Source organism: Natator depressus, chromosome 5 (assembly GCF_965152275.1).
Source record: "Natator depressus isolate rNatDep1 chromosome 5, rNatDep2.hap1, whole genome shotgun sequence".
Lineage (NCBI taxonomy): Eukaryota > Metazoa > Chordata > Testudines > Cheloniidae > Natator > Natator depressus.
In genome coordinates this window covers 22,134,999-22,158,250 of record NC_134238.1, presented here as the reverse complement: position 1 = coordinate 22,158,250, position 23,252 = coordinate 22,134,999, and the positions used below count along the sequence as shown (strand labels likewise).

The following is a 23,252-nucleotide window of genomic DNA, read 5'->3' as shown; positions in this document are numbered from 1 at the left end:
TTGAAATGTGCTAGATTTTGTATTTCTTAGCCATACCCACAATCTATGGGAACATTCTGGGATATCTGTGTACTTGATGAGATGATACAGTTGTTTTTCTTTCTTAATCACCCTGATGTTTTGAAATCAATAACATTAGTGACAGGTTTCAGAGTAGCAGCCGTGTTAGTCTGTATTCGCAAAAAGAAAAGGAGTACTTGTGGCACCTTAGAGACTAACCAATTTATTTGAGCATAAGCTTTCGTGAGCTACAGCTCACTTCATCGGATGCATACTGTGGAAAGTGTAGAAGATCTTTTTATACACACAAAGCATGAAAAAATACCTCCCCCCACCCCACTCTCTGCTGGTAATAGCTTATCTAAAGTGATCACTCTCCTTACAATGTGCATGATAATCAAGTTGGGCCATTTCCAGCACAAATCCAGGTTTTCTTCTCCCCCCCCCCTCAACACACAAACCCACTCTCCTGTTGGTAATAGCTTATCTAAAGTGACCACTCTCCTTACAATGTGTATGATAATCAAGATGGGCCATTTCCAGCACAAATCCAGGGTTTAAGAAGAACGTCTGAGGAGGGGGGGAGGGTAGGAAAAAACAAGGGGAAATAGGTTACCTTGCATAATGACTTAGCCACTCCCAGTCTCTATTCAAGCTTAAGTTAATTGTATCCAATTTGCAAATGAATTCCAATTCAACAGTCTCTCGCTGGAGTCTGGATTTGAAGTTTTTTTGTTGTAATATCGCAACTTTCATGTCTGTAATCGCGTGACCAGAGAGATTGAAGTGTTCTCCGACTGGTTTATGAATGTTATAATTCTTGACATCTGATTTGTGTACATTTATTCTTTTACGTAGAGACTGTCCAGTTTGACCAATGTACATGGCAGAGGGGCATTGCTGGCACATGATGGCATATATCACATTGGTGGATGTGCAGGTGAACGAGCCTCTGATAGTGTGGCTGATGTTAATAGGCCCTGTGATGGTGTCCCCTGAATAGATATGTGGGCATAAAAGTTGCGATATTACAACAAAAAAACTTCAAATCCAGACTCCAGCGAGAGACTGTTGAATTGGAATTCATTTGCAAATTGGATACAATTAACTTAGGCTTGAATAGAGACTGGGAGTGGCTAAATCATTATGCAAGGTAACCTATTTCCCCTTGTTTTTTCCTACCCCCCCCTCCCCCCCCCCCAGACGTTCTTGTTAAACCCTGGATTTGTGCTGGAAATGGCCCACCTTGATTATCATACACATTGTAAGGAGAGTGGTCACTTTAGATAAGCTATTACCAACAGGAGAGGAGAGTGGGTTTGTGTGTGGGGGGGGAGAAAACCTGAATTTGTGCTGGAAATGGCCCAACTTGATTATCATGCACATTGTAAGGAGAGTGATCACTTTAGATAAGCTATTACCAGCAGGAGAGTGGGGTGGGGGGAGGTATTTTTTCATGCTTTGTGTGTATAAAAAGATCTTCTACACTTTCCACAGTATGCATCCGATGAAGTGAGCTGTAGCTCACGAAAGCTTATGCTCAAATAAATTGGTTAGTCTCTAAGGTGCCACAAGTCCTCCTTTTCTTTTTCGGATAACATTAGTGAATGTTCCATGAGGAATCAGCTCTGAAGCCATAAAGTCACCAGTATGATCCTTTCACTCTTATATGATTTTAGGACAGCACTGTGCGTGAGTCACTGCTGTGCTTTCTCTATAAACATTGCACCTGGAAAGTTATTAACTGGAGTTTTGAGGTGTATAGGCCCAACAGTTGTTTTTAGGGTAAATAGCCAACAGCAAAGGAAACAGACTGACACAAGGAGCAGGGTGACATCCCAAAAAAACAACAACAAAAAGCAGATTTGTCACTGAAAGGCATTAACAGAGAAAATGACAGCCACACCCCTTAAAGCCATTGCTAATTGGAGAAAAATGCCAGACTGTAATATGTGTCTGTGGTGGTTGATGAGAAATAATAATTCTCTCTATGTAATCACAGCCTCTGGTTCCAAATGCCTGGAGATGCTGACTATATTAGTGGCGACTGAAAATACTTGGCTAGCAGGCCATTTGTATTGGCTCAATTCAGAGGCACTTTAACCTATTATATATACTGCATGCATTGGGTGAAGTCCTGGCCCTAATGAAGTAAATGGCAAAGCTCCCACTGATGTCAATAGGGTCAGGATTTCACCCGTTATAGCTTAATCTCAGCAATACCTTTGACTGTCTAACAGCATAAGCTGGCTTTTGAAACACACTGGGCAAAGCCTTGTCCTTACCGCACTGAGTGAGGGAAGGAAGGAGTGGAGTTGAGGCCTCTTCCTCTCTTCCCCCCAGAGGATGCCTGACCCATCTCGCAGGCCTAGGGCAGCACAGCTCATGTGAACGTGTTGTGTAATGCACCTTTCTGTTTCTGTACAAAGTTAGGAGGCCCAAAGCAGCATATGGACAGGGAGATGGGAGAGTAACCATGCTCCAAGTGGGCAGACCATGTCCACTTGGAGCCATGGTGTGCTGGCAGGTGTGTTAGCCATTACTTCAGCCTATGGCTCAGCGGAGACCTTGTCTAAAGTCCTGTCCCATAACAACCCTGGGAGTGAGAGATGGTTACCCTGCACCCACTCTCACCTTCCTTTCCCCACAGAAGTTTGTTCTTTGCTGATAAGACTGTATTCACCAATAAACAAGAACAGGTTTATTTCCCTAACATAAGGAAGGGTGCAAACACCAAGTAGGCAGAGGGCTTGTTTAGGGTGGCCCACGGCTTATAATTAGAAGGGTCTTTTGTAACCCTATTAAAATTGAAATTCAACTGGGGTGGGCCACCTGTTTTTAATTTAAAGGGCTGCCCTTGTTTTGGTGCTTATTGACCTCTGCGGCGGTCTGTCTGGTTTATAATGCCACCCATCACCACAGTATGTGAGCACCTTCAACATGAAGTAGATTGTCAAGAGCAAAGTCCCTAATGGACAGTATACAAAAGTTCCATTCAGGGTAAGCTGATTTTTGTTTGACAGATTTGTGTTTGTTTCAGGTCTTTTTGTTTGTTTTTTAGATCTAATCTTTATTTTGTGACCAATAAGGAGCCACTAACTAAGAAGCATTTGATCAGATAAAGGAATATTCTTTTTGTTCTCTTAGTAGGTTTCACAGCTGTTTGCCATTCCTATTGCCAAACTTCTTGTCACTTTGAGATACTTATGCAGCAATAAGTACCTCCCACACTTCAGTCATTAACTCTGGGAACACACTTCCATAAACTAATAGAGTGCTCTGTTTGCTCCATGCTTTCATTTCTAGAGAATCTCATTTAAAGGGGGATACCCTTTGAAATTTCTGACTCCTCTTATCTCAAGAGACTAGTTCTTCAGAACTGACAGGGAAATCAAGTTTTAGGAGCTGGTAAACCTGATCATCAACTAGATGACGTCCATTTGCTGACTGTGTAAGTGTTGTTATTGTCTGACGTTTTTTTTAAAAAGCTGCACACCAAGGCCTGGGTCTGTATTTCAAAGTGATAATGCAGTTTGGGTGAAGAAGAATGGTTCTTCTGTAAATAATTATGTTTCTCCTGGCATTTTGGTGATAGCACAGCATACTAACCCCCTACACTCTCCCTAGCTGTGCATGGGAGGCCAAACTTCAGAGAAAGTTGTCAAGGGCTTAGACAGAAGGGGAAACAAAGGAATTTCAGATCTATCCCACTCCCACCAGGATGTATTTGCATTTTCACCCTCTACCACAACATCCAGACAGCTAACAGATCATGCAAGAAGAGTGGGCAGGAGAGAAGGAGCCAGGGTGCAAGTGTATTAAGTGGCATGGTGTAACTCTCACAGTGTAGGGCAATGGCACCTATATTCCCGCTCCGTGGTCCAGCGAGGGCAGCCACTGGCTTCTGGCTCCTCGGCCCTCACCTCTCTTGGTGGAGACCTGCATCTCTCTCCCTCCTGACCACTGTATTTCCAGGCTGCGCAGTCCCCTGCCTATACCATGAATTGCCCAGCAAAGTCAGAGTGCCTAAACAGGTCTGCTTTGCTTTTCTCCAGAGGCTATAAATGGTGTAATTGCTCACAGTTAAGTTTACCACCCAGTTATTTCAAAGCAAGCACATTTATTCTTCAGATAAAAGCATTACAGAGAAAACACATTAAAACGAATAAAAGAACCTACCTGAATGCTAAAAAAATTACCAGAGATCATCCTGCTACTCCAACAAGGGCGCTGGCTGCTGAACAGTCCTTCAAAGCTACACAGGAATTTTACTGTGGTGATAAATTCATACAAGCTGTTACCTGAAAACAAGCACTCTCTTCCCCCCGAATCTGTGAGTCACCCTTATCCAGTTTGGGCCTCATGTAACAGGTGATCAGCAAAGAGTTTCTTCTCGGAGCACAGCTTTGAAATGATGGGTCCAGAGGTAGGTAATTTGCATTCCCCTCCTCCCAAGTATTTCCTAGGAAACCCACTCCACTAAAAGTTCTATCCTGGTTAGTGCATTGTTTCAAATAGTCCTTTGAAGCTCATAGCACTTCCCAAGGTTGACATTAGTCCAGTGTCCCCCTTAAAGAAGTTATACACAATCCCACAGTAACACATTAACATTTGCCCTTTTAATACAATGAACTCCTAAAATACTTAAATGTAATTCAGTAAGGTTTGGCCAGGAAATTGCCATACCTGTCACAGTGACCATTGGGAAAGGGTCTGTACAAACTCATGAATTCTAGATGCTAATTGTTTCTATTAAAACTGCTGTCTCCTGACTGCCTATAGGTATGTGGAGCCACCCTTGCTGACAGGACCTGTAGCAGGTGCACACCAGACAAGGACAATGGGAAAAACTTATGCTTAATTATGGCATTTTAGTCACAATAGTTATGCTAAAGAATAGCTTCATCCTTAGAAGATCAGTGTTGTGGCTGGAAGGAGAGGAGAGGAGAAGGTAGGAGCAGAACAAAAGCAGCCAGGTGTCTGGGGTTTCAGTAAGCGGCCAGGAGGGGGTTAAATAAGGGAACACACAAGAACAGAGGGAGAGCTAGACAGGAAGAGGAAGCTGTGGGCTGGAGACAGCATGTAGCAGTCTCATGAGATATGAGGGCCCCGCTTGTTTTCCTGAGCCTGGAGGGCCCCAAGTACTGCAAGAGACTCTGACCCCAGCTCCTCCCTGAAGTTGTGAGGCAATGAAATGTGTGTAACTGTTTATTGGTCTGTATGATCTGTACTCTCTTGTGCTTTATTAGATTAAGTATAAAGAGTGATAATGTATTAGACTTATGCAAAGCATCTGTATGTGTTTTACTGCTTCCCTATGTACCTCTGCAGAGTTAAGCTGTAAACCAAAACCTTCCTGCCTTTGGGGTGGAGCTCTAGGAGAGAATGTGTTCAAGCAACTGGCGTGTCTTGGGGTTTGGTGCTGGTCCTGGGGGCCTAGTGCAGGTGGGCTCCATTTCTGTGAAGTGGTAGTAGACTGAGAGTCCGTGCTCTGATAATATGCCAGAGTAGGCCTGGGAGGAAATAGAGCCGCAGCCCGCTGCGACTCAGGAAGCTTAAACACCCAGGGTCCAGGGACGCAGAGGTTTGGACTCTCCTTACAGCAGCCCTAGTGAGTGGCCATGAGGGGTACTTGCTAGGATCTGAGACCGCGTAGTCCACCCACCGTAAGAACTGCACTCAAATGTGCAGGTTAATACCCCCACTGCATGCTTTGTGTGTTTCACCCCCCTCAGAGGGGTGTGTCAAAGAACACAACCGGTGGCCATCAGCCAGTGGCAGCACCGTTATGCTTCCATGACTGATGCAGAGGCCAGAGAGCAGTTTAGGGGGACAGTCCCTCTGCATTTCTGGTCAGTCTAGAGGGCTAGGTACTTTGCAGTTGCTCTTGGCTGTGCCCTGCCTGCTCAGACCCCCCATTCTGCCTGTGTGGATTGAGGATGAGTGGGATTGAGGGTGCCATCTGCACGACTCAGACACACCCGTGGAACATTTGGAATTAGTTTGTTTCCCTCTGTGAATTCAGACCCAGCGTGGGGATGTGATGCACAAAATGTATAAATTCCCTTTCTTCCAGTGAGAGGGAAACTGAGGCTAACGTTGCCTGTTTCTTATTTACCAAAGCCTCCTGCATTGAAAAAGAGATTGAGTTTAAAACCTAAAGTACAGATCCCGGCAAACTTCCCCCAAAGCTAGTGCAGCAGCAGCATCGTGGGTTTCTTGGCGTGGCCTAGACAGTATGAGAGAAATCTGGCAGCATGCCACACAAGTTGGGCAGAGTTTTATAGTTTTACTCTAAAAATAAAGGAGGAGCAGGGAGGATGGGATTCTACAGAATGGGGTCCCTGGAGCCATTTGGGCCATTGCAGAGAGGGCTGATTCTATTGCTACCATCACCTAGGGCAGAGATGTGTGCAGGGGTGGATTTAGAGTTAGTGGGGCCCTGTGCGCAGCTTCATTTTTGCCCCTCCCCCTTGGGACCCAGCCAAGAAAAAGAACATTCTCTCTTATCTCCCCCCATTTTTCATTCCTTTTTTTTCCCTTCCTCGTCTTATAAGTAATGGGAAGTAAATGAAAATAAAGTGAGGTGCCTTGATTGGGGAAGGGGGTTGGGGTGCGCGTGACAGGCTCTGGGAGGAAGTTTGGGAGCAGGGTTGGGGTGTGGGCTCTGGGAGGAAGTTTGGGTGGGGGGTGCGGGCTCCGGGCTGGGACAGGGGGTTGGGGGCTCTGGGCTGGGGCAGGGGATTGGGATACGAGGTGCAGGCTCTGAGCTGGAGTTGGGGGGTGAGGGAGGCACTTACCTTGGGCGGCACAGCTCCCAAAGGAATCGGCACACACACCTGTCTGGCAGTGGCTCCCAGGTGGGCGGGGCCAGGGGGGGTCTCTGTGTGCCGCTACCCGCAGGCACCGCCCCCGCAGCACCCATTAGCCACAGTTCCTGGTCAATGGGAGCTGTGGAGTCGACGCTCGGGGCGGGGGCAGTGCGTGGAGACACCTCCCCCCACCAGCGGCCACAGGGACATGCCGGCGGCTTCTGGGAGGGAGGCAGAGCGGGCAGGGAGCCGCCTTAGCCCTGCTGCTGGCATGTCTCTGCACACCCCTTGGGGGAAGGGGAGCAGTGGGTTTCCGTGCACTGCCCGGGGCGGGGGAAGCTCCCAGAACCACCACCCCGCCAGGGGTGCGCAGAGATGTTAGCAGCTGGCCGCTTCCAGGAGCAGTGTGAGGCCACTGGCCACCACATGCAGGCAGCCTGCCTGCCTGAGCCCTGCTGCGCCGCCAGCCGGAACTCAGGGGCAGGTTGTCAGATATTTGTCCTGCATTGTGGGGGGGCCCCGTGCAACCGCACGGTTTGTTTCATAGTAAATCTGCTCCTGGCTGTGTGTACCAGATCTGGAGTCAGCTGGTATAAATGGGTATAGTTCTGATTTCAGTGAAGTTATACTCATTTCTACCAACTCAGGGACTGGCCCATTACTCTTCTTTGAGGGAAGATGGAGGTGAATGATCTGGCTTATACTGTTCTATGTGGTCCATGCTAAACCAAACCTAGGCTGTCAGCTAGGGAGCAGCATGCTGAGAGATGCTATTGCCACATCTGGCAATCAGGCCAGGCCAAGTCTGGGACAGAATGCCTAACTTGCTTTCTGCTGCCATCATGGGCCCCTGTGGGTGAGTAGTGGCAGTATGTTGTAAGTTGGGGGGTGCCACCGAATAGTGCTCTGCTTGTTACTGTGGCTTCTAAGGACCCCAGCAATGAGAACGCACACCTGGGAAAATATTCTGGTATGAACATATTTAAGGGTATGTTTGAGTTAAAGTAAAATGAATGGCCCATTTCTCCTCTCTTGTACACTGGTACAGCACTGACTCAGGGCAGTTACTCTTGTGTTGCATCAATGTAAGTGGAGGGAGAACTGGGTCTGGTGAGGACAGCCACATCTGTCACCTAAAAATGGAAGAGTAAGAAACTGTTAGGCCTGAATCCCTTCTTCTTTTTTCCCAATTTACCTTCATGTAACTCCATTCAATTGAATACCGCTAACTGGTATAAGCAGGGGAGGATCAAATACAACACATGCACAGAGCCTTTTCTGTGACAGGAACTCTAAGCAATCAAAGTGCAACACGTGACTTCCAGCAACTGTCAGCACAGACCTGTTGAAAGGAAACCGAACAGCACAGGGAGGAAACTGACAGTAGGGTAGAAAGAAAAGTGGGCACATTCTGTGGTCTGGGTTAAACCAGGAGCTTTTCCTGTTTCTTTGTTTTCTCCCGCCCCCACTGGTCACAAACTCTGCTTGTACATGCTGATGCTCTTGAACCTAAAAGTGTTAGAAGGAAAGTGAGCATTGTCATAATCAGCCCTGATCAAAGGTCATGTGAATAAAACAAACAAGGGTGGGGCTGAGCTAACTACAGTAATAGCGATCTCTGCTAGAGCTGTTATGTGGTCGTTCAATCTGCTGAACATTTATAATTTCTTTGGCACTTTTCATCTAAGGATCTCAAAGCGCTCTCCTTCCAGTCAGAAATAAAGCCTCACGTTATCCCTATGAGTTCAGTATTCATGCTGCTCCTATTTTACAGATGGGGAAACAAGTACTGGGAGACGAATGATTTAAGCCTGGGTCAGTGCCCAAACCAGGAAAAGAAACCAGAGCTTCTGACTCCCTGATCTGTGCTGGGAAACTTATCAGCTTCCAACTGTTATGCAAACATTAACTAATGAGTCTACCACCAGGCCACAGCTCCTTCTAACGATGCTATTTTCTCTGGACTTTGTCTATTAAGACTTAATCATCCAGATTTCCAATCAAGAGACATTTCCTAAGGCCTGCTAACATGCATTGTAATGTGGCCACTGATGTCAGATACAAGCTCACTGAACCTTCTCTGCAATAAATCCCCAGATCTTCCTGTCACCCACTTGATTGATTTTTCCTCCTGGGAAATCTGTCAGCCTCATGTGATGTCATCTCTGGCACATTAAGTTTCCAGGTGGTCACTATGCAGAACCTGATTCAACTCCCACAATTAGATTTTTATTTTTTTTTCCTTCCCCTGACTTTACTAGGAGTTGGTTCTAGTTGTGTACCAGAAAGCCCTGGTTAGCCCAGACTTAAGGAGAATTTATTAATATTGTGCTGATCTCTTGGCCATTCACTCCCTTCAAAGGAGTAGCCGTGGTGAACGGAGAGGAACCATATTTTTCCTGCTTAAATTGTTGTGTGGTGGTGGTGTTGTGCACTGTTAAATAGTTACCACGTTTTACCCAAGAGGCAGCCATTTGTGATGGGTGAATTGACTCTTTGCATATCAACTTGTACAGCACTTTGGGATCCTTTAGGTTGAAAGCTGCTTGTCAGAGTCGCCAGGCAGCCAGCTGAGGCGGGCTGGCTAGTGTGGAAACCTGGCACAGCTAGAGCAGAAGCAGGAGGTTGAAACTACTGGTAATAGGAATAGTAGTGACACTAAGCAGACTGCTTCCCTTAAGAGTCTATGTACTAGCCTTGGGATTACCTAGGTCAGTGGCTTTCAACCTTTTTTCATTTGCAGACTCCTAAAATATTTTGAATGGAGGATGGCCCCCTTTGGAAATCTTAGACCCAGTCTGCAGACCCCCAGGGGTCTGTGGATCACAGGTTGAAAACCACTGTTCTATGGTAACTAGGGCTGTCAAGCGATTAATTTTTTTTTTAAATCATGATTAATCACATGATTAAAAAATAATACCATTTAAATATTTGTGGATGTTTTCTACATTTTCAAATATATTGATTTTAATTACAACAATACAAAGTGTACAGTGTTCACTTTATTATTTTTTATTACAAATATTTGCGCTGTAAAACAACAAAGCAGGTGAATTGAAAAATACTACAAGTATTGTAGTGCAATCTCTTTATCGTGAAAGTTGAATTTACAATGTAGAATTATATACAATAAAAACCTGCCTTCAAAAGTAAAACAATCTAAAACTTTAGAGCCTACAAGTCCTTGTTCAGCCAATTGCTCAGACAGACAAGTTTGTTTATATTTGCAGAAGATAATGCTGCCAGCTTCTTGTTTACAATCTCACTTGAAAGTGAGAACAGGCATTTGCATGGCACTGTTGTAACCAGCATTGCAAGATATTTACATGCCAGATGCGCTAAAGATTCATATGTCCCTTAATCCTTCAACCACTATTCCAGAGGACATGCCTTCATGCTGATGACAGGTTCTGCTCGATAACAATCCAAAACAGTGCAGACTGATGCATGTTCATTTTCATATCTGAGTCAGATCCCATCAGCAGAAGGTTGATTTTCTTTTTTGGTGGTTTGGGTTCTGTAGTTTCCGCATCAGTGTTGCTCTTTTAAGACTTCTGAAAGTATGCTCCACACCTCATCCTGATAAGATTTTTGGAAGACACTTCAGATTCTTAAATTTTGGATTGAGTGTTGTAGCTATCTTTAGAAATTTCACATTGGTATTTTCTTTGCATTGTCTAATTTGCAGTGAAAGTGTTCTTAAAATGAACAACGTGCTGGGTCATCATTCGAGACTGCTGTAACATGAAATATATGGCAGAATGCAGGTAAAACACAGGTGGAGACATACAATTCTCCCCAAGGAGTTCAGTCACTAATTTAATGCATTTTTTTAATGAGCGTCATCAGCATGGAAGCATGACCTCTGGAACGATGGCAAAAGCATGAAGAGGCCTAGGAATCTTTAGCGCATCTGGCACGTAAATAGCTTGCAACAACAGTCACACGCAAATGCCTGTTCTCACTCTCAGGTGACATTGTAAACAAGAAGCGGGCAGCATTATCTTCTGCAAATGTAAACAAACTTATTTGTCTGAGCGATTGGCTGAACAAGATGTAGGACTGAGTGGACTTGTAGGCTCTGAAGTTTTACATTGTTCTGAGTGCAGTTATGTAACAAAACAACCCTACATTTGTAAGTTGCACTTTCATCATAAAGAGATGAATTGAAAAATACTGTTTCTTTTGTTTACAAATATTTGTATTGTAAAAATTATAATAAAGTGAGCATTGTACATTTTGTATTCTGTGTTGTAATTGAAATCAATATATTTTGAAAATGAAGAAAAAATTGGTATTCTATTGTTTAACAATGCGACTAATTTTTTTGAGTTAATCGTGTGAGTTAACTGTGATTAAGCGACAGCTCTAAATAGTAACAACAACCTTTCGCAGACCCCTTAAACAGTCTTTTGACCCCCAGGGGTCTGCAGACCACAGGTTGAAAACCACTAACCTAGGTGTAGCCTCACCTGTGGATTGGCTGAATCCTGGTTGAATGGCATGGGGCCTATCATAAGACCTGCGAGTCATTGGTTCTGATGAGTTATTACACTCACTACTCCAAGATGACTCATCAGGCTTAAGCAGGTTCAGGTATTGCACTAGCATAAGATCATTACTGTCATCAACAAAAGATGATACAAAGAATTAATCTGTCTTTTTCCCCCTTTCAGTTCAGCATTTCAAAATGCAATACAAAAATTAATTAGTTAAGCCTCACCATAAGTCAGAGACCACTAAATATTAATTCTGTTGTACAAAGGGGGAAATTAAGGCACAACCAAATGTGTGATTTTTCCCTAGGTCACAGAAGTGAGTTAGTGGCAGAGCCAGCTATATAATCAATCACTTACTGAGTCTGTCCTGTTCTCTAACCACCACACTATACTTCCTCTCTGTTTTTGCCCCAGAGATGATCCTTATTCTTTATCACCCTTTATGACCAACCACCATCTTCAGAGCATCACCTCCCATGAAACAATTGCTTTGTATCTTTCCTCCTGAAAATACATGGAGTCCTCAGACTTACAATGCAATTCTGAGGAACAAATTGTGTTGTAAGTCGAAACTGCTTTTCCCATAAGAATCAATGGTATGAAGAGGGGATTGGTTCCTGAACCATAGCTTGATACACTATTTTCACCATAATAACCCAAATTTTTATACTAAATGAATTATGGATGATTAATGTTGCAATATCAATGTATTTACTGTACACTGTAGTTTGTAAACAGCATTCAAATAAACACACAAACTCACCCGTGTTGCCCAGAATGCCGGTGTCTATAACACAGGCTCAGAAAGCCAGGGAGAATGGCACACATGCTGGACCTCAACCAATCACTGTTCAAGTTTTCTGATTGGCTCCCAGCCCTAGGCTGGGAGCCCAATCAATCAAAAACAAGCAGCAACGCTACCTGGCAACAAGCTACCCTGCTGCCTTGAAGCCAATCGGAAGTGACCCCTTCCAGCTCCATACCAGTATAATACAACATGTGATTTCAAGCATGTGAAATGTGATTTCAAGCAAATTTTATGCAAATCAAGAGTCGTAAGGACAAAACAGGCATCACAGGGCGAAAGGGGCAGTCAATTGAAAAGCATCGTAAGTCCAAGGACCCTGTGTACACACGAAACACTGTCAGAGGCTGGGAGAACAATTCTTCCCATGAACAATTCTTGCATTGGATAAGACCTGCTGAATTGAAACGGGGTGCTTGTGATGGTTTTCCATTGTATATCCACATGCTAAAGAAAGAAAATCCCTTGGGCCAAGGAGGAATGTAGGAGTTGCCTTCCTGGACTAGACCTGTGGTCTATCTTGCCTTTGCTACTCTGTTCGCACAATGGCCATTCTCTGCTGCTCCCCTGTTAGGTTTTTTTAATGGTACAAAATGTGATGACTTTCAGCATCATTGAATGTCCCCTTGTTCTTGTTTAATGCAACATGGTAAATAAGACAGTCTAATTTTCCTTCTCTGTGCTATTCATCGTATCGTTTGTTTGTATCCTCTCTAGACTAAACTGTCCTATTCATTTCAGTTTAACCTTGTATGCAAGCCTTTCCAGCGCCCCAATCACTTTCACTGACTACCTGTGAACTGCCTCTATTTCCCTTATCCTTATGGAGAAGGGGACCAGAGCTTCAGCTGTGGGGAAGTTAGCAGGGTTCCACTGAAGTCAGTGGAGTGGCCATTTACCACCAGCTGAGGCCCTGACCTCCAGGATGAGCAGCACTGAACCAATCTTTGCTTGCCTAATTCACACAAGCAGGGGGAATGGAGGTTGTTTGTAACTCTGAACAAAATGTTACGGTTCTTTCAAAAGTTTACAACTGAACATTGACTTAATACAGCTGTGATGTTATCTGATTAAAATATGACCATATAGATCATTGTTGCAACCACTGTTATATATTTGCAACAAATCTTGTACTAAATGTGGCACGTAAGATGTCTATGAAAGGTTAAGATTTGCTGAATATGATTATACTATTTGTATGCATGTATCATTTTTGTATTTGAAATCGTAAGTGTTGGCTCTATACCTGTATTTCAAATGTTTGCTCCTGGGGTAATGCCCACAAGATATTTAGCCTACACATCTTGAAGGAAGAAAAAAGAAAAGGAGTACTTGTGGCACCTTAGAGACTAACCAGTTTATTTGAGCATGAGCTTTCGTGAGCTACAGCTCACTTCATCGGATGCATAGCATATCGTGGAAACTGCAGAAGACATTATATACACACAGAGACCATGAAACAAAACTTCCTCCCACCCCACTCTCCTGCTGGTAAAGAGTGGGGTGGGAGGAAGTTTTGTTTCATGGTCTCTGTGTGTATATAATGTCTTCTGCAGTTTCCACGATATGCTATGCATCCGATGAAGTGAGCTGTAGCTCACGAAAGCTCATGCTCAAATAAACTGGTTAGTCTCTAAGGTGCCACAAGTACTCCTTTTCTTTTTTCTTTTTACGAATACAGACTAACACGGCTGTTACTCTGAAACCTGTCATTATGCAAGGCACTGCATTTAGCCGCATGGAGTGGAAATCTATCAACTGCATGAAAAAACTTGTACAGATACAGACAGACATCATCTTCCTTTCCAAATGCAAACAGATGGACAACGTACCAAAAGGACTGAAGGTAAAAAATCCATTACAATCTACATACCACACAGACTATGCTGACAGCTTGTGCCACACGCTCTCAAAGAAACTGCGGAATCACCTGATCAACATCCTCTACAGCAAACAGGGAAAGATTAAGAATGAGCTCTCAAAAATGGATACTCTCATAAAAAACCAACCTTCCACACAAATTTCCTCGTGGCTGGATTTTACTAAAACTAGACAAGCCATTTACAACGCACACTTTACTTCTCTACAAAAGAAAAAGGACACTAAACTTTCTAAACTACTACAGGCTACAAGGGGCCACAACAATGGTTCCCTCAACCCACCCAGCAATATTGTTAACCTATCCAACTATACTCTCAGCCCAGCAGAAGCAGCTGTCCTATCTCGGGGTCTCTCCTTCTGCCCCTCCACCCCCTCGAACATGATACAGTTCTGTGGTGACCTAGAATCCTATTTTCGACGTCTCCGACTCAAGGAATATTTCCAAAATACCTCTGAACAACATAATGATCCACAGAGGCCTGCCTACCAACATTACAAAAAGAAGGATTCTAGGTGGACTCCTCCTGAAGGTCGAAACAGCAGACTGGACTTCTACATAGAGTGCTTCCGCCGACGTGCACGGGCTGAAATTGTGGAAAAGCAGCATCACTTGCCCCATAACCTCAGCCGTGCAGAACACAATGCCATCCACAGCCTCAGAAACAACTCTGACATCATAATCAAAAAGGCTGACAAAGGAGGTGCTGTTGTCATCATGAATAGGTCAGAATATGAACAAGAGGCTGCTCGGCAGCTCTCCGAAACCACTTTCTACAAGCCATTACCCTCTGATCCCACTGAGAGTTACCAAAAGCATCTACAGCATTTGCTCAAGAAACTTCCTGAAAAAGCACAAGATCAAATCCGCACAGACACACCCCTGGAACCCCGACCTGGGATATTCTATCTACTACCCAAGATCCATAAACCTGGAAATCCTGGGCGCCCCATCATCTCAGGCATTGGCACCCTGACAGCAGGATTGTCCGGCTATGTAGACTCACTCCTCAGGCCCTACGCTACCAGCACTCCCAGCTACCTTCGAGACACCACTGACTTCCTGAGGAAACTACAATCCATTGGTGATCTTCCTGATAACACCATCCTGGCCACTATGGATGTAGAAGCCCTCTACACCAACATTCCACACAAAGATGGACTACAAGCCATCAAGAACACTATCCCCGATAATGTCACGGCTAACCTGGTGGCTGAACTTTGTGACTTTGTCCTTACCCATAACTATTTTACATTTGGGGACAATGTATACCTTCAGATCAGCGGCACTGCTATGGGTACCCGCATGGCCCCACAGTATGCCAACATTTTTATGGCTGATTTAGAACAACGCTTCCTCAGCTCTCGTCCCCTAACGCCCCTACTTTACTTGCGCTATATTGATGACATCTTCATCATCTGGACCCATGGAAAAGAAGCCCTTGAGGAATTCCACCATGATTTCAACAATTTCCATCCCACCATCAACCTCAGCCTGGTCCAGTCCACACAAGAGATCCACTTCCTGGACACTACAGTGCTAATAAACGATGGTCACATCAACACCACCCTATACCGGAAACCTACTGACCGCTATTCCTACCTACATGCCTCCAGCTTTCACCCTGACCACACCACACGATCCATCGTCTACAGCCAAGCTCTGCGATACAACCGATACAACTGCTCCGACCCCTCAGACAGAGACAAACACCTACAAGATCTCTATCAAGCATTCTTACAACTACAATACCCACCTGCGGAAGTGAAGAAACAGATTGATAGAGCCAGAAGAGTTCCCAGAAGTCACCTACTACAGGACAGGCCTAACAAAGAAAATAACAGAACGCCACTAGCCGTCACCTTCAGCCCCCAACTAAAACCCCTCCAACGCATTATTAAGGATCTACAACCTATCCTGAAGGATGACCCAACACTCTCACAAATCTTGGTAGACAGGCCAGTCCTTGCCTACAGACAGCCCCCCAACCTGAAGCGAATACTCACCAACAACCACATACCACACAACAGAACCACTAACCCAGGAACCTATCCTTGCAACAAAGCCCGTTGCCAACTGTGCCCACATATCTATTCAGGGGACACCATCACAGGGCCTAACATCATCAGCCACACTATCAGAGGCTCGTTCACCTGCACATCCACCAATGTGATATATGCCATCATGTGCCAGCAATGCCCCTCTGCCATGTACATTGGTCAAACTGGACAGTCTCTACGTAAAAGAATAAATGGACACAAATCAGATGTTAAGAATTATAACATTCATAAACCAGTCGGAGAACACTTCAATCTCTCTGGTCACGCAGTCACAGACATGAGGGTCGCTATCTTAAAGCAAAAAAACTTCAAATCCAGACTCCAGCGAGAAACTGCTGAATTGGAATTCATTTGCAAATTGGATACTATTAATTTGGGCTTGAATAGAGACTGAGAGTGGCTAAGTCATTATGCAAGGTAGCCTATCTCCCCTTGTTTTTTTCCTACAAACCCCCCCCCAAGACGTTCTGGTTAAACTTGGATTATTGCTGTGCACATTGTAAGATGAGCTATTGCCAGCAGGAGAGTGAGTTTGTGTGTGTGGTTTTTGGAGGGGGGTGTGTGTGGGGGGGGGTGAGAGAACCTGGATTAGTGCTGGAAATGACCCACCTTGATTATCATGCGCATTATAAAGAGAGGTTTCAAAGAGGGATGGGCTATTACCAGCAGGAGAGTGAGTTTGTATGTGTGTATGTGGTGGGGGGGGAGAGGAAGGGTGAGAAAACCTGGATTTGTGCTGGAAATGGCCCTACTTGAAGATCACTTTACCAGCAGGAGAGTGGGGTGGGAGGAAGTTTTGTTTCATGGTCTCTGTGTGTATATAATGTCTTCTGCAGTTTCCACGATATGCTATGCATCCGATGAAGTGAGCTGTAGCTCAAGAAAGCTCATGCTCAAATAAACTGGTTAGTCTCTAAGGTGCCACAAGTACTCCTTTTCTTTTTTCTTTTTACGAATACAGACTAACACGGCTGTTACTCTGAAACCTGTCATCTTGAAGGAACTATTCAAGTAGAATGACCCATTAAAGGACAGTTAACTTAAAATGGAAGATGCCTATCTCTTAATGGACTTTCCTGCCATGACTAAGTAAAGCCACGTGTGGACATGTGACTTGCCCATGTGACTCCAACCACCATCTTGTTGTAATTTTCCACGGAGGGCTTTGTTTGAAACAATGGGTTTCCCTCCACATGGCAAAAGCTATAAAAGGCCCTGGAAACATCTCTATTTTGCCTCTATCCTGCTCAAGCCTCTGGACTATGAATTTATGCTAATGGAGCATTCTAACCAATGGACTGAGGACCTTCCAATGATTTGGAAGCAGCCAGAGACTTGACTTAATCCAGCAGTTTATTCCATCACTGCTACAAGTCTGAACCAAGAACTTTTGCAATTGTTGCATCAGCAGGGGCGGCAAGTTATATGGGCCCGTGGTACCCAGGCTCCAGCAATATTCAGGGCCTGGGGGCTTGGCTCCACCAATGTTTGGGTCCAGGTCTCTCCCATGGACCCACCTGCTGCCCCCGTGTGCCTCCCCCAGGCCCCAGAGCATCCCTGTCTCAAGCCAGTGGCTGGCCCTGCAGCTGCGCTGCACTTTGCTCTGCTCTGCTAGCTCCCGGGATCCACTGCCACTGCAGGGTCCTAGCGCCCCCCAGCACTGGTGCCAGGACAGGCTGACGCTGACTCTGCCCTTCTGCCTTGGACTCTTCCCTTTTCCTGTGGGACCCTCCACCAGCACAGCCCCCCCCACTCCCCCTCCACAGCCTCTGCTCCTGCCCCACGGAGCAGCAGGGGAGGAGGCGCAAATGTGATGACAACTGTCCCCCCCGCCCTGGCACCCATCATGGGAGGCGAGGGGGCTTCCTGGGCCTGAGCGGGGCCCTAGGAGCACGTGCAGTGACAGTAGTGCAAAGTGAGTGTGCTGCTGGGGGGGAGAGGGCTGTGGGGGGGGAGTCCTCTCTGGCCCCAGCCCCGGGGCAGCCTGCCTGCACCCCAAACTCCTGCATCCCCAGCCAGAGCCTTCACACCATAGCCCTGAGCCCCTCCACACCCCAAATCCTTCATCCCCAGCCAGAGCCCTCATCCCCCCTACACCCTAAACTTCTGCCAGCTGAGACCCTCCTGCATCGTGAACCCCTCAGTCCCACCCCACAGCCCTCACCTCCTCTGCCTGAGCCCGAACCCTCTGCCTGAGCTGCTCCCATATCCCAAACCCCTCATCACCAGCCCCACCACACAGTCCTCACATTTTTAAAATATATACATATAGGCTTTCAAGGCAGGTGGGGGCTGGGGCTGGGGGGGGACTTGGACCTGTTCTGGGCACCATCAAAAATTCTACAAACCTGCCACCCCTGGTTGCATGTATTTGATTCTTTTAACCAATGTTAACTCTCTCCTTTCTTTCCTTTTCTTCCTTTTTTTTTTTTTTTTTTTTTTAATGAATAAATCTTTAGATTTGAGTTACTAAAGGTTTGGCAACAGTGTGGTTTTTGGGTAAGATCTGAGTTGTATATTGACCTGGGTGTGTGGCTGGTCCTTTGGGATCAGAAGAACCTTTTATATGAGATTGGTTTTAAAGAACCACTCATCTCTAAACTGAGTGTTTTTGGTGGTGATACAAAGACTGGAATATTTAAGGAAACTGCTTACCTGACTTCTTGTTAGCCAGTGTGGTGAGACAGAAGTTTACTTGTATTGCTGGTTTGATCTATCTTTATGGAGGAATAATCACCAGTTTGGGGTGTGTCTACCCTATTTCTCAGCAGTTTGTTCTGAATTTGGTATTCTCAGTTGTGACCCACAAAGGCACGGTTGAAACTTTACTATGTAGAAGAAAAATGCTGCTTTCCCTTTATTTTTTTAGTAGCTTATGTTTAACACAGTACTCTACTGCTTTTGCTTTTGTGTGTGTGTGTGTCTGTCTGTCTCTGATGCTGCCTGATTGTGTACTTCTGACCAGTCAACCACACAACTCATTTGGAACCAGGTCATAACTCTGTTGTTTGTAACTCTGAGGTTCTACTGTACTTGGAAACCAATGAGATTATTTGAGTTCTGTCATGCTTTACTATTCCTGCACACCCATGGAGGGTGGGGTATAGGGAGCCCTCGTGGAGCAGAGCCTTCTGGTTCCCAGGCATGTGGACCCCTTGCACGGGCTCTGTATTAAGAGCTATATTCATCATTATAGCAAGGCACCAGACCACCAGTGAGCTATCTGAGCCATTAGCATTAGTCCTAATTAGATTGATTTCCTTTATAACTTATTAAATAGATCCCTGTTCAGTATCTGCGGCTATTTCCTTTTCAGCTAATCACTCCCAGGCAAACACACATCGAAAACCTCAAAGAGTTTAAAAAAAAATCCACCTACACAGGCAGCTAAGTTGGTTAATGAGTTTGCACATATGACTTCAGTATTCCAGAGGGTCCAAATGTCTTTGTAAAAAGCAGCCTCCCTGATCAACATCCATCAGCAAGAGTAAATAGTAACCTAATATTGACTTTGGTTGCTGTGTATCAGGCTGCTTAAATAGCTGTGGAAGAAAGAAGGCTGGAATTCTTCAGTGTGAACACCAGCAAAATAATCCCTACAGTGCTGACCTCCACCACCCCTTTCTCACGCAGCTTCCTCCAAAACCCCATTGCTGCAGGGTCACCTACAATATGGGAGTTAGTTAATGCCCCCCACCCCTCTAAAAAATTAAAAAGAGCCTGGGGGTAGGTAGGACAGGGAGATTTGGGGACCTGGACTTGTGGAGGGGAAGAAGGGGCACATAGGGAACTGGAGCTGGGGTGGGGGGCGGGGGGAGAGAGAGAGAGAGAGTGTGTGTGTGTGTGTGTGTGTGTGTGTGTGTGATGGTCCTGTACCAGATATGGGATGGCTACAACGCTTGCTTCTGAGCAGGATACATACCAGGTGTATTCATCATAAGATCGTTTAATGCTCTGCCAGACATGGCTGAGGTTAGCTTAAATGAGGTATTTAACATACGGTGTGACCTAGTGGCAGAACAGTATAATACAGTTTAGCATTCCATTACATCTCCCCCTTAAGTCTGACATTCCTACCATTTACAGTATTTACGCTATCATGCTGTTTTTGAAGTTCTGTGTGTATCAGTCTATTAAGTGTCTCTGAACCATACTGGTTTTCTAATTATATGACCCAAATGCATAACAACTTGGTCATCTGGCTGTCCATTAGTTGCAACAACTGGTTGTGGCCGGTCTAGAAACCTGGAGAAGTCGTCATCTTGTTCTGCATCTGCCATCTGTAGCATTTGCTTTGTTGATCATTCTTTTTGAGGAATAAGCTGTAGATGTCCATGGTTTCTGCTGAACTCTCTACTGTTGGTCTCAAAACATGTATGATTTAGGCACTGATATATATTTTTTTGTCTTCAGGATAGCTGGAGTTGGCTATCCTTTTTCTCCATCCCATTTGACCCGAACATAGTCACCAGGTTCTAGACCTAGCAGTTCTGAATGTCATTAATTGTAAAAGCTCTTTTAGCCTTTTTATCTGATTTGGCTACTGTCTTCGTGTCTGGCCACTTTGGAGATTACTCAGAACTACTGTTCCAACTTAGCTTCTTTTCAGATCTTCCCATCAGGAGTTGTGCTGGACTATATCTAGTAGCTGCTATTGGTGTTGATCTGTAATTCAGAGCAAGGAATGGATCTTCTTGCTGTAGGATTTTCTTGGCTGTCTATACAGCTCTCTCAGCCTCTTCAATATCTTGTGGGTAATGTGGACTGCTAGTAATAAGATCAAAATCATGTTTAGTTTGGAATGACTTAAATTCTGATGCAGTGAATTGTGGGCCCTCATCCATCACTAGTTGCTGTGGAATACTAAAGTGAGCAAAAGTGTACTTCCGTTTCTCAATAACAGTGCGACGTGTTTTCAAGTACCTTTCTATATAGCTAGAAAAATAGTCCATAACCACCAGGTCCTCTGAATTCACTGAAATCTGCAGCTATTTTTTTCTAAGGTCTCTCTTGTAGAGGTATCATTGTCAAAGAGACTGTCATGACTGGGACAAGAATTATTAGACTAGTGGTTAGAGCAGGAGTCAGGCAAGGTCAGGTTACCAATAGGTCAGAATCCGTGACAGGCCAGAGGGCGAACTGAGAATCACATGTCAGGAGGCAGGCAGGGTCAAGTCACTGTGGGGTCAGGCACCAGGTTACTGACAGCAACCGAATAGCGAGGTCAAGGACAAACCAGGGTCGGAAGCTGGAGTCTAAGGTTTATCACAAGCAGGGTCTGGAGCAGAAATGGACAGGCAGTCCATGGTGTTGCTTATTTTCTCTCTCCTGTCTGCAACTCCTGTGCTTTCTCTCCTCTGTGCTCCCCTTCCTCTACCCCCATTCTGTCTGCAACTTGTTGTGCTTTTTCTCTCTCCTATGCTTTCCTCTTTCTGTTTTTGTTTTTAGTTTACTTCTGACACCATGTCATGGTCCTACACCAGATATGGTCTGTCTACAGAGATTATTTCTGAGCAAGATACACACCAGATGTGTTCATCATAAGGTTCTTTAACACTCTGCCAGACATGGCTAAGGTTAGCTTAAATAAGGTATTTTACTTACAGTTTAGCATTTCACTAAAGGGGGGTGGGAGCGAGGGAGTGTGGGGACCTGGAGCTGGGGCGAGGGGTGGAGGAGGAGAGAGTCAATGTGGGGACGTGGAGCCGGCCAGCAGGCAGGTTGGTGGGAGGAAAGCAGCAGGCCTAAGAATAGAGATCTGATGGGATGAGAGTGTGATACACAGGAGGGCTCTAGAAAGAAGGGAGGGAGAGGTGCAGAGGAGTATGAATGGGAGGGAGGAGAGTGGAGCGTGGGGCATAGCAATGAAATGAGCACTGCACTGGGCTTGGGGCAGCACTCAGTGCCCTGAGGATCCACCTTGTGTGAGCAGCCTGGCCCGGTCTGCTGGCCTGGCCATCTTCTTTCTTTGACCCATTTTAGTGCTGCCCCTGCAGATCAGCCTGCCCACCCAGCAGCCTCACAACTGCTCCGCCCCTTTCTGCCCACCACACCCAGGATTGTATGGTGTTCAAGCTGAGTGACCGTTTTACAGAGCACTGCTTTCCTTCCTCGCCTCCCATGTTCTTCGTGTACAGACCCAAACATACCTGCTCTACGGAGCTGTCCATAGCGTATGGCCTGTTATAACTGTGTGCCCTGGCACCATAACCATCAAAACCAAAGTGACACCCGTGATATCTCAGAAATCTGCCGTCTCTGTAATTTCAGAAACTTCCTCCATAACTGGCAACTGTATTAAAGGTTCTCGTACAGTCTTGGGTGCCCTGGCCTCTCAGTATCACTCTGTAGCTTATGTCTTGATATGCTCTGTCTGTAGAAGGTGAGGGGAACGGTTGGTTCCCAGGATGCAAAGAAGCAATACTGGCACCCTTGCTTAATTCCTGGGTTAACAATAAATGTGATCTCAACTTTGATATGATGGAGGGTCCTTAAGACAAACAGTAAAAAGGACTTGATTCTCAGTCTGGCTTGCCATGGCTGTTTTTCCCTGTGGCTTCTTTTCTGTAGTGTGTCTGTGGATATAACTGTGAGTGGGTGGATGGAGTGGGACAAGATAGCTGAACCAGCAACCTCATAAACTTTGTGAAGCTTATCAGCCCCTGAGTTAAGTAGGGTTCATCAGAGCCTAAAGGCAGAGTTAACTAACCCTTAGGAGGTTTGCCAGACACAGTCATGCTGTTCTAACACTTCCAATGACACTGAATATGTCCTCCAATATGATTTTCAGTGGCTCAGATTTAATCCTGTGTCCCTATCTCACCAAGCTCTTTCAAACAGGCCTTATTTGAGAGAAGAGCTATTTACATGTTTAGAAGACTTGTTAAACTATTCAAAACACTTAATTTTCTTGTGTCCTCTATCTTTGAAATGGCTTGGCTGAATAATCTCCAGTTTGGAAAATAACTTTCCACTGGCCATAGACCACATATGCCAGATTTAAAAGAGAAAAGATTTTTATAGGAGAGCTTAAAGGGGATGGGAGGGGGGGAGGGAACGGACTTGGGTTAATCAGAAGCAGGATTCAAATTTCAATATAATGCAAGCTAAAAGAATCCTACATCTTTTGAACCTTCCTTCTGTGCAATATTTGGTTGCACAATTATTTTATCACATTCTAAAGGCCAGCATTAAATA

General features: G+C 45.2%; 1 long non-coding RNA gene across 1 annotated transcript in view; it reads left to right on the top strand.

Moving 5' to 3' along the window:
• Nucleotides 1–5,071: 5,071 nt before the first annotated feature.
• Nucleotides 5,072–23,252, top strand: part of LOC141988078 (uncharacterized) — a 79,185-nt gene continuing 61,004 nt past the window's right edge. The window contains exon 1 of the long non-coding RNA XR_012639650.1: nt 5,072–5,196. This is a non-coding gene — a long non-coding RNA (uncharacterized LOC141988078). The remainder of the gene's footprint in view (nt 5,197–23,252) is intronic.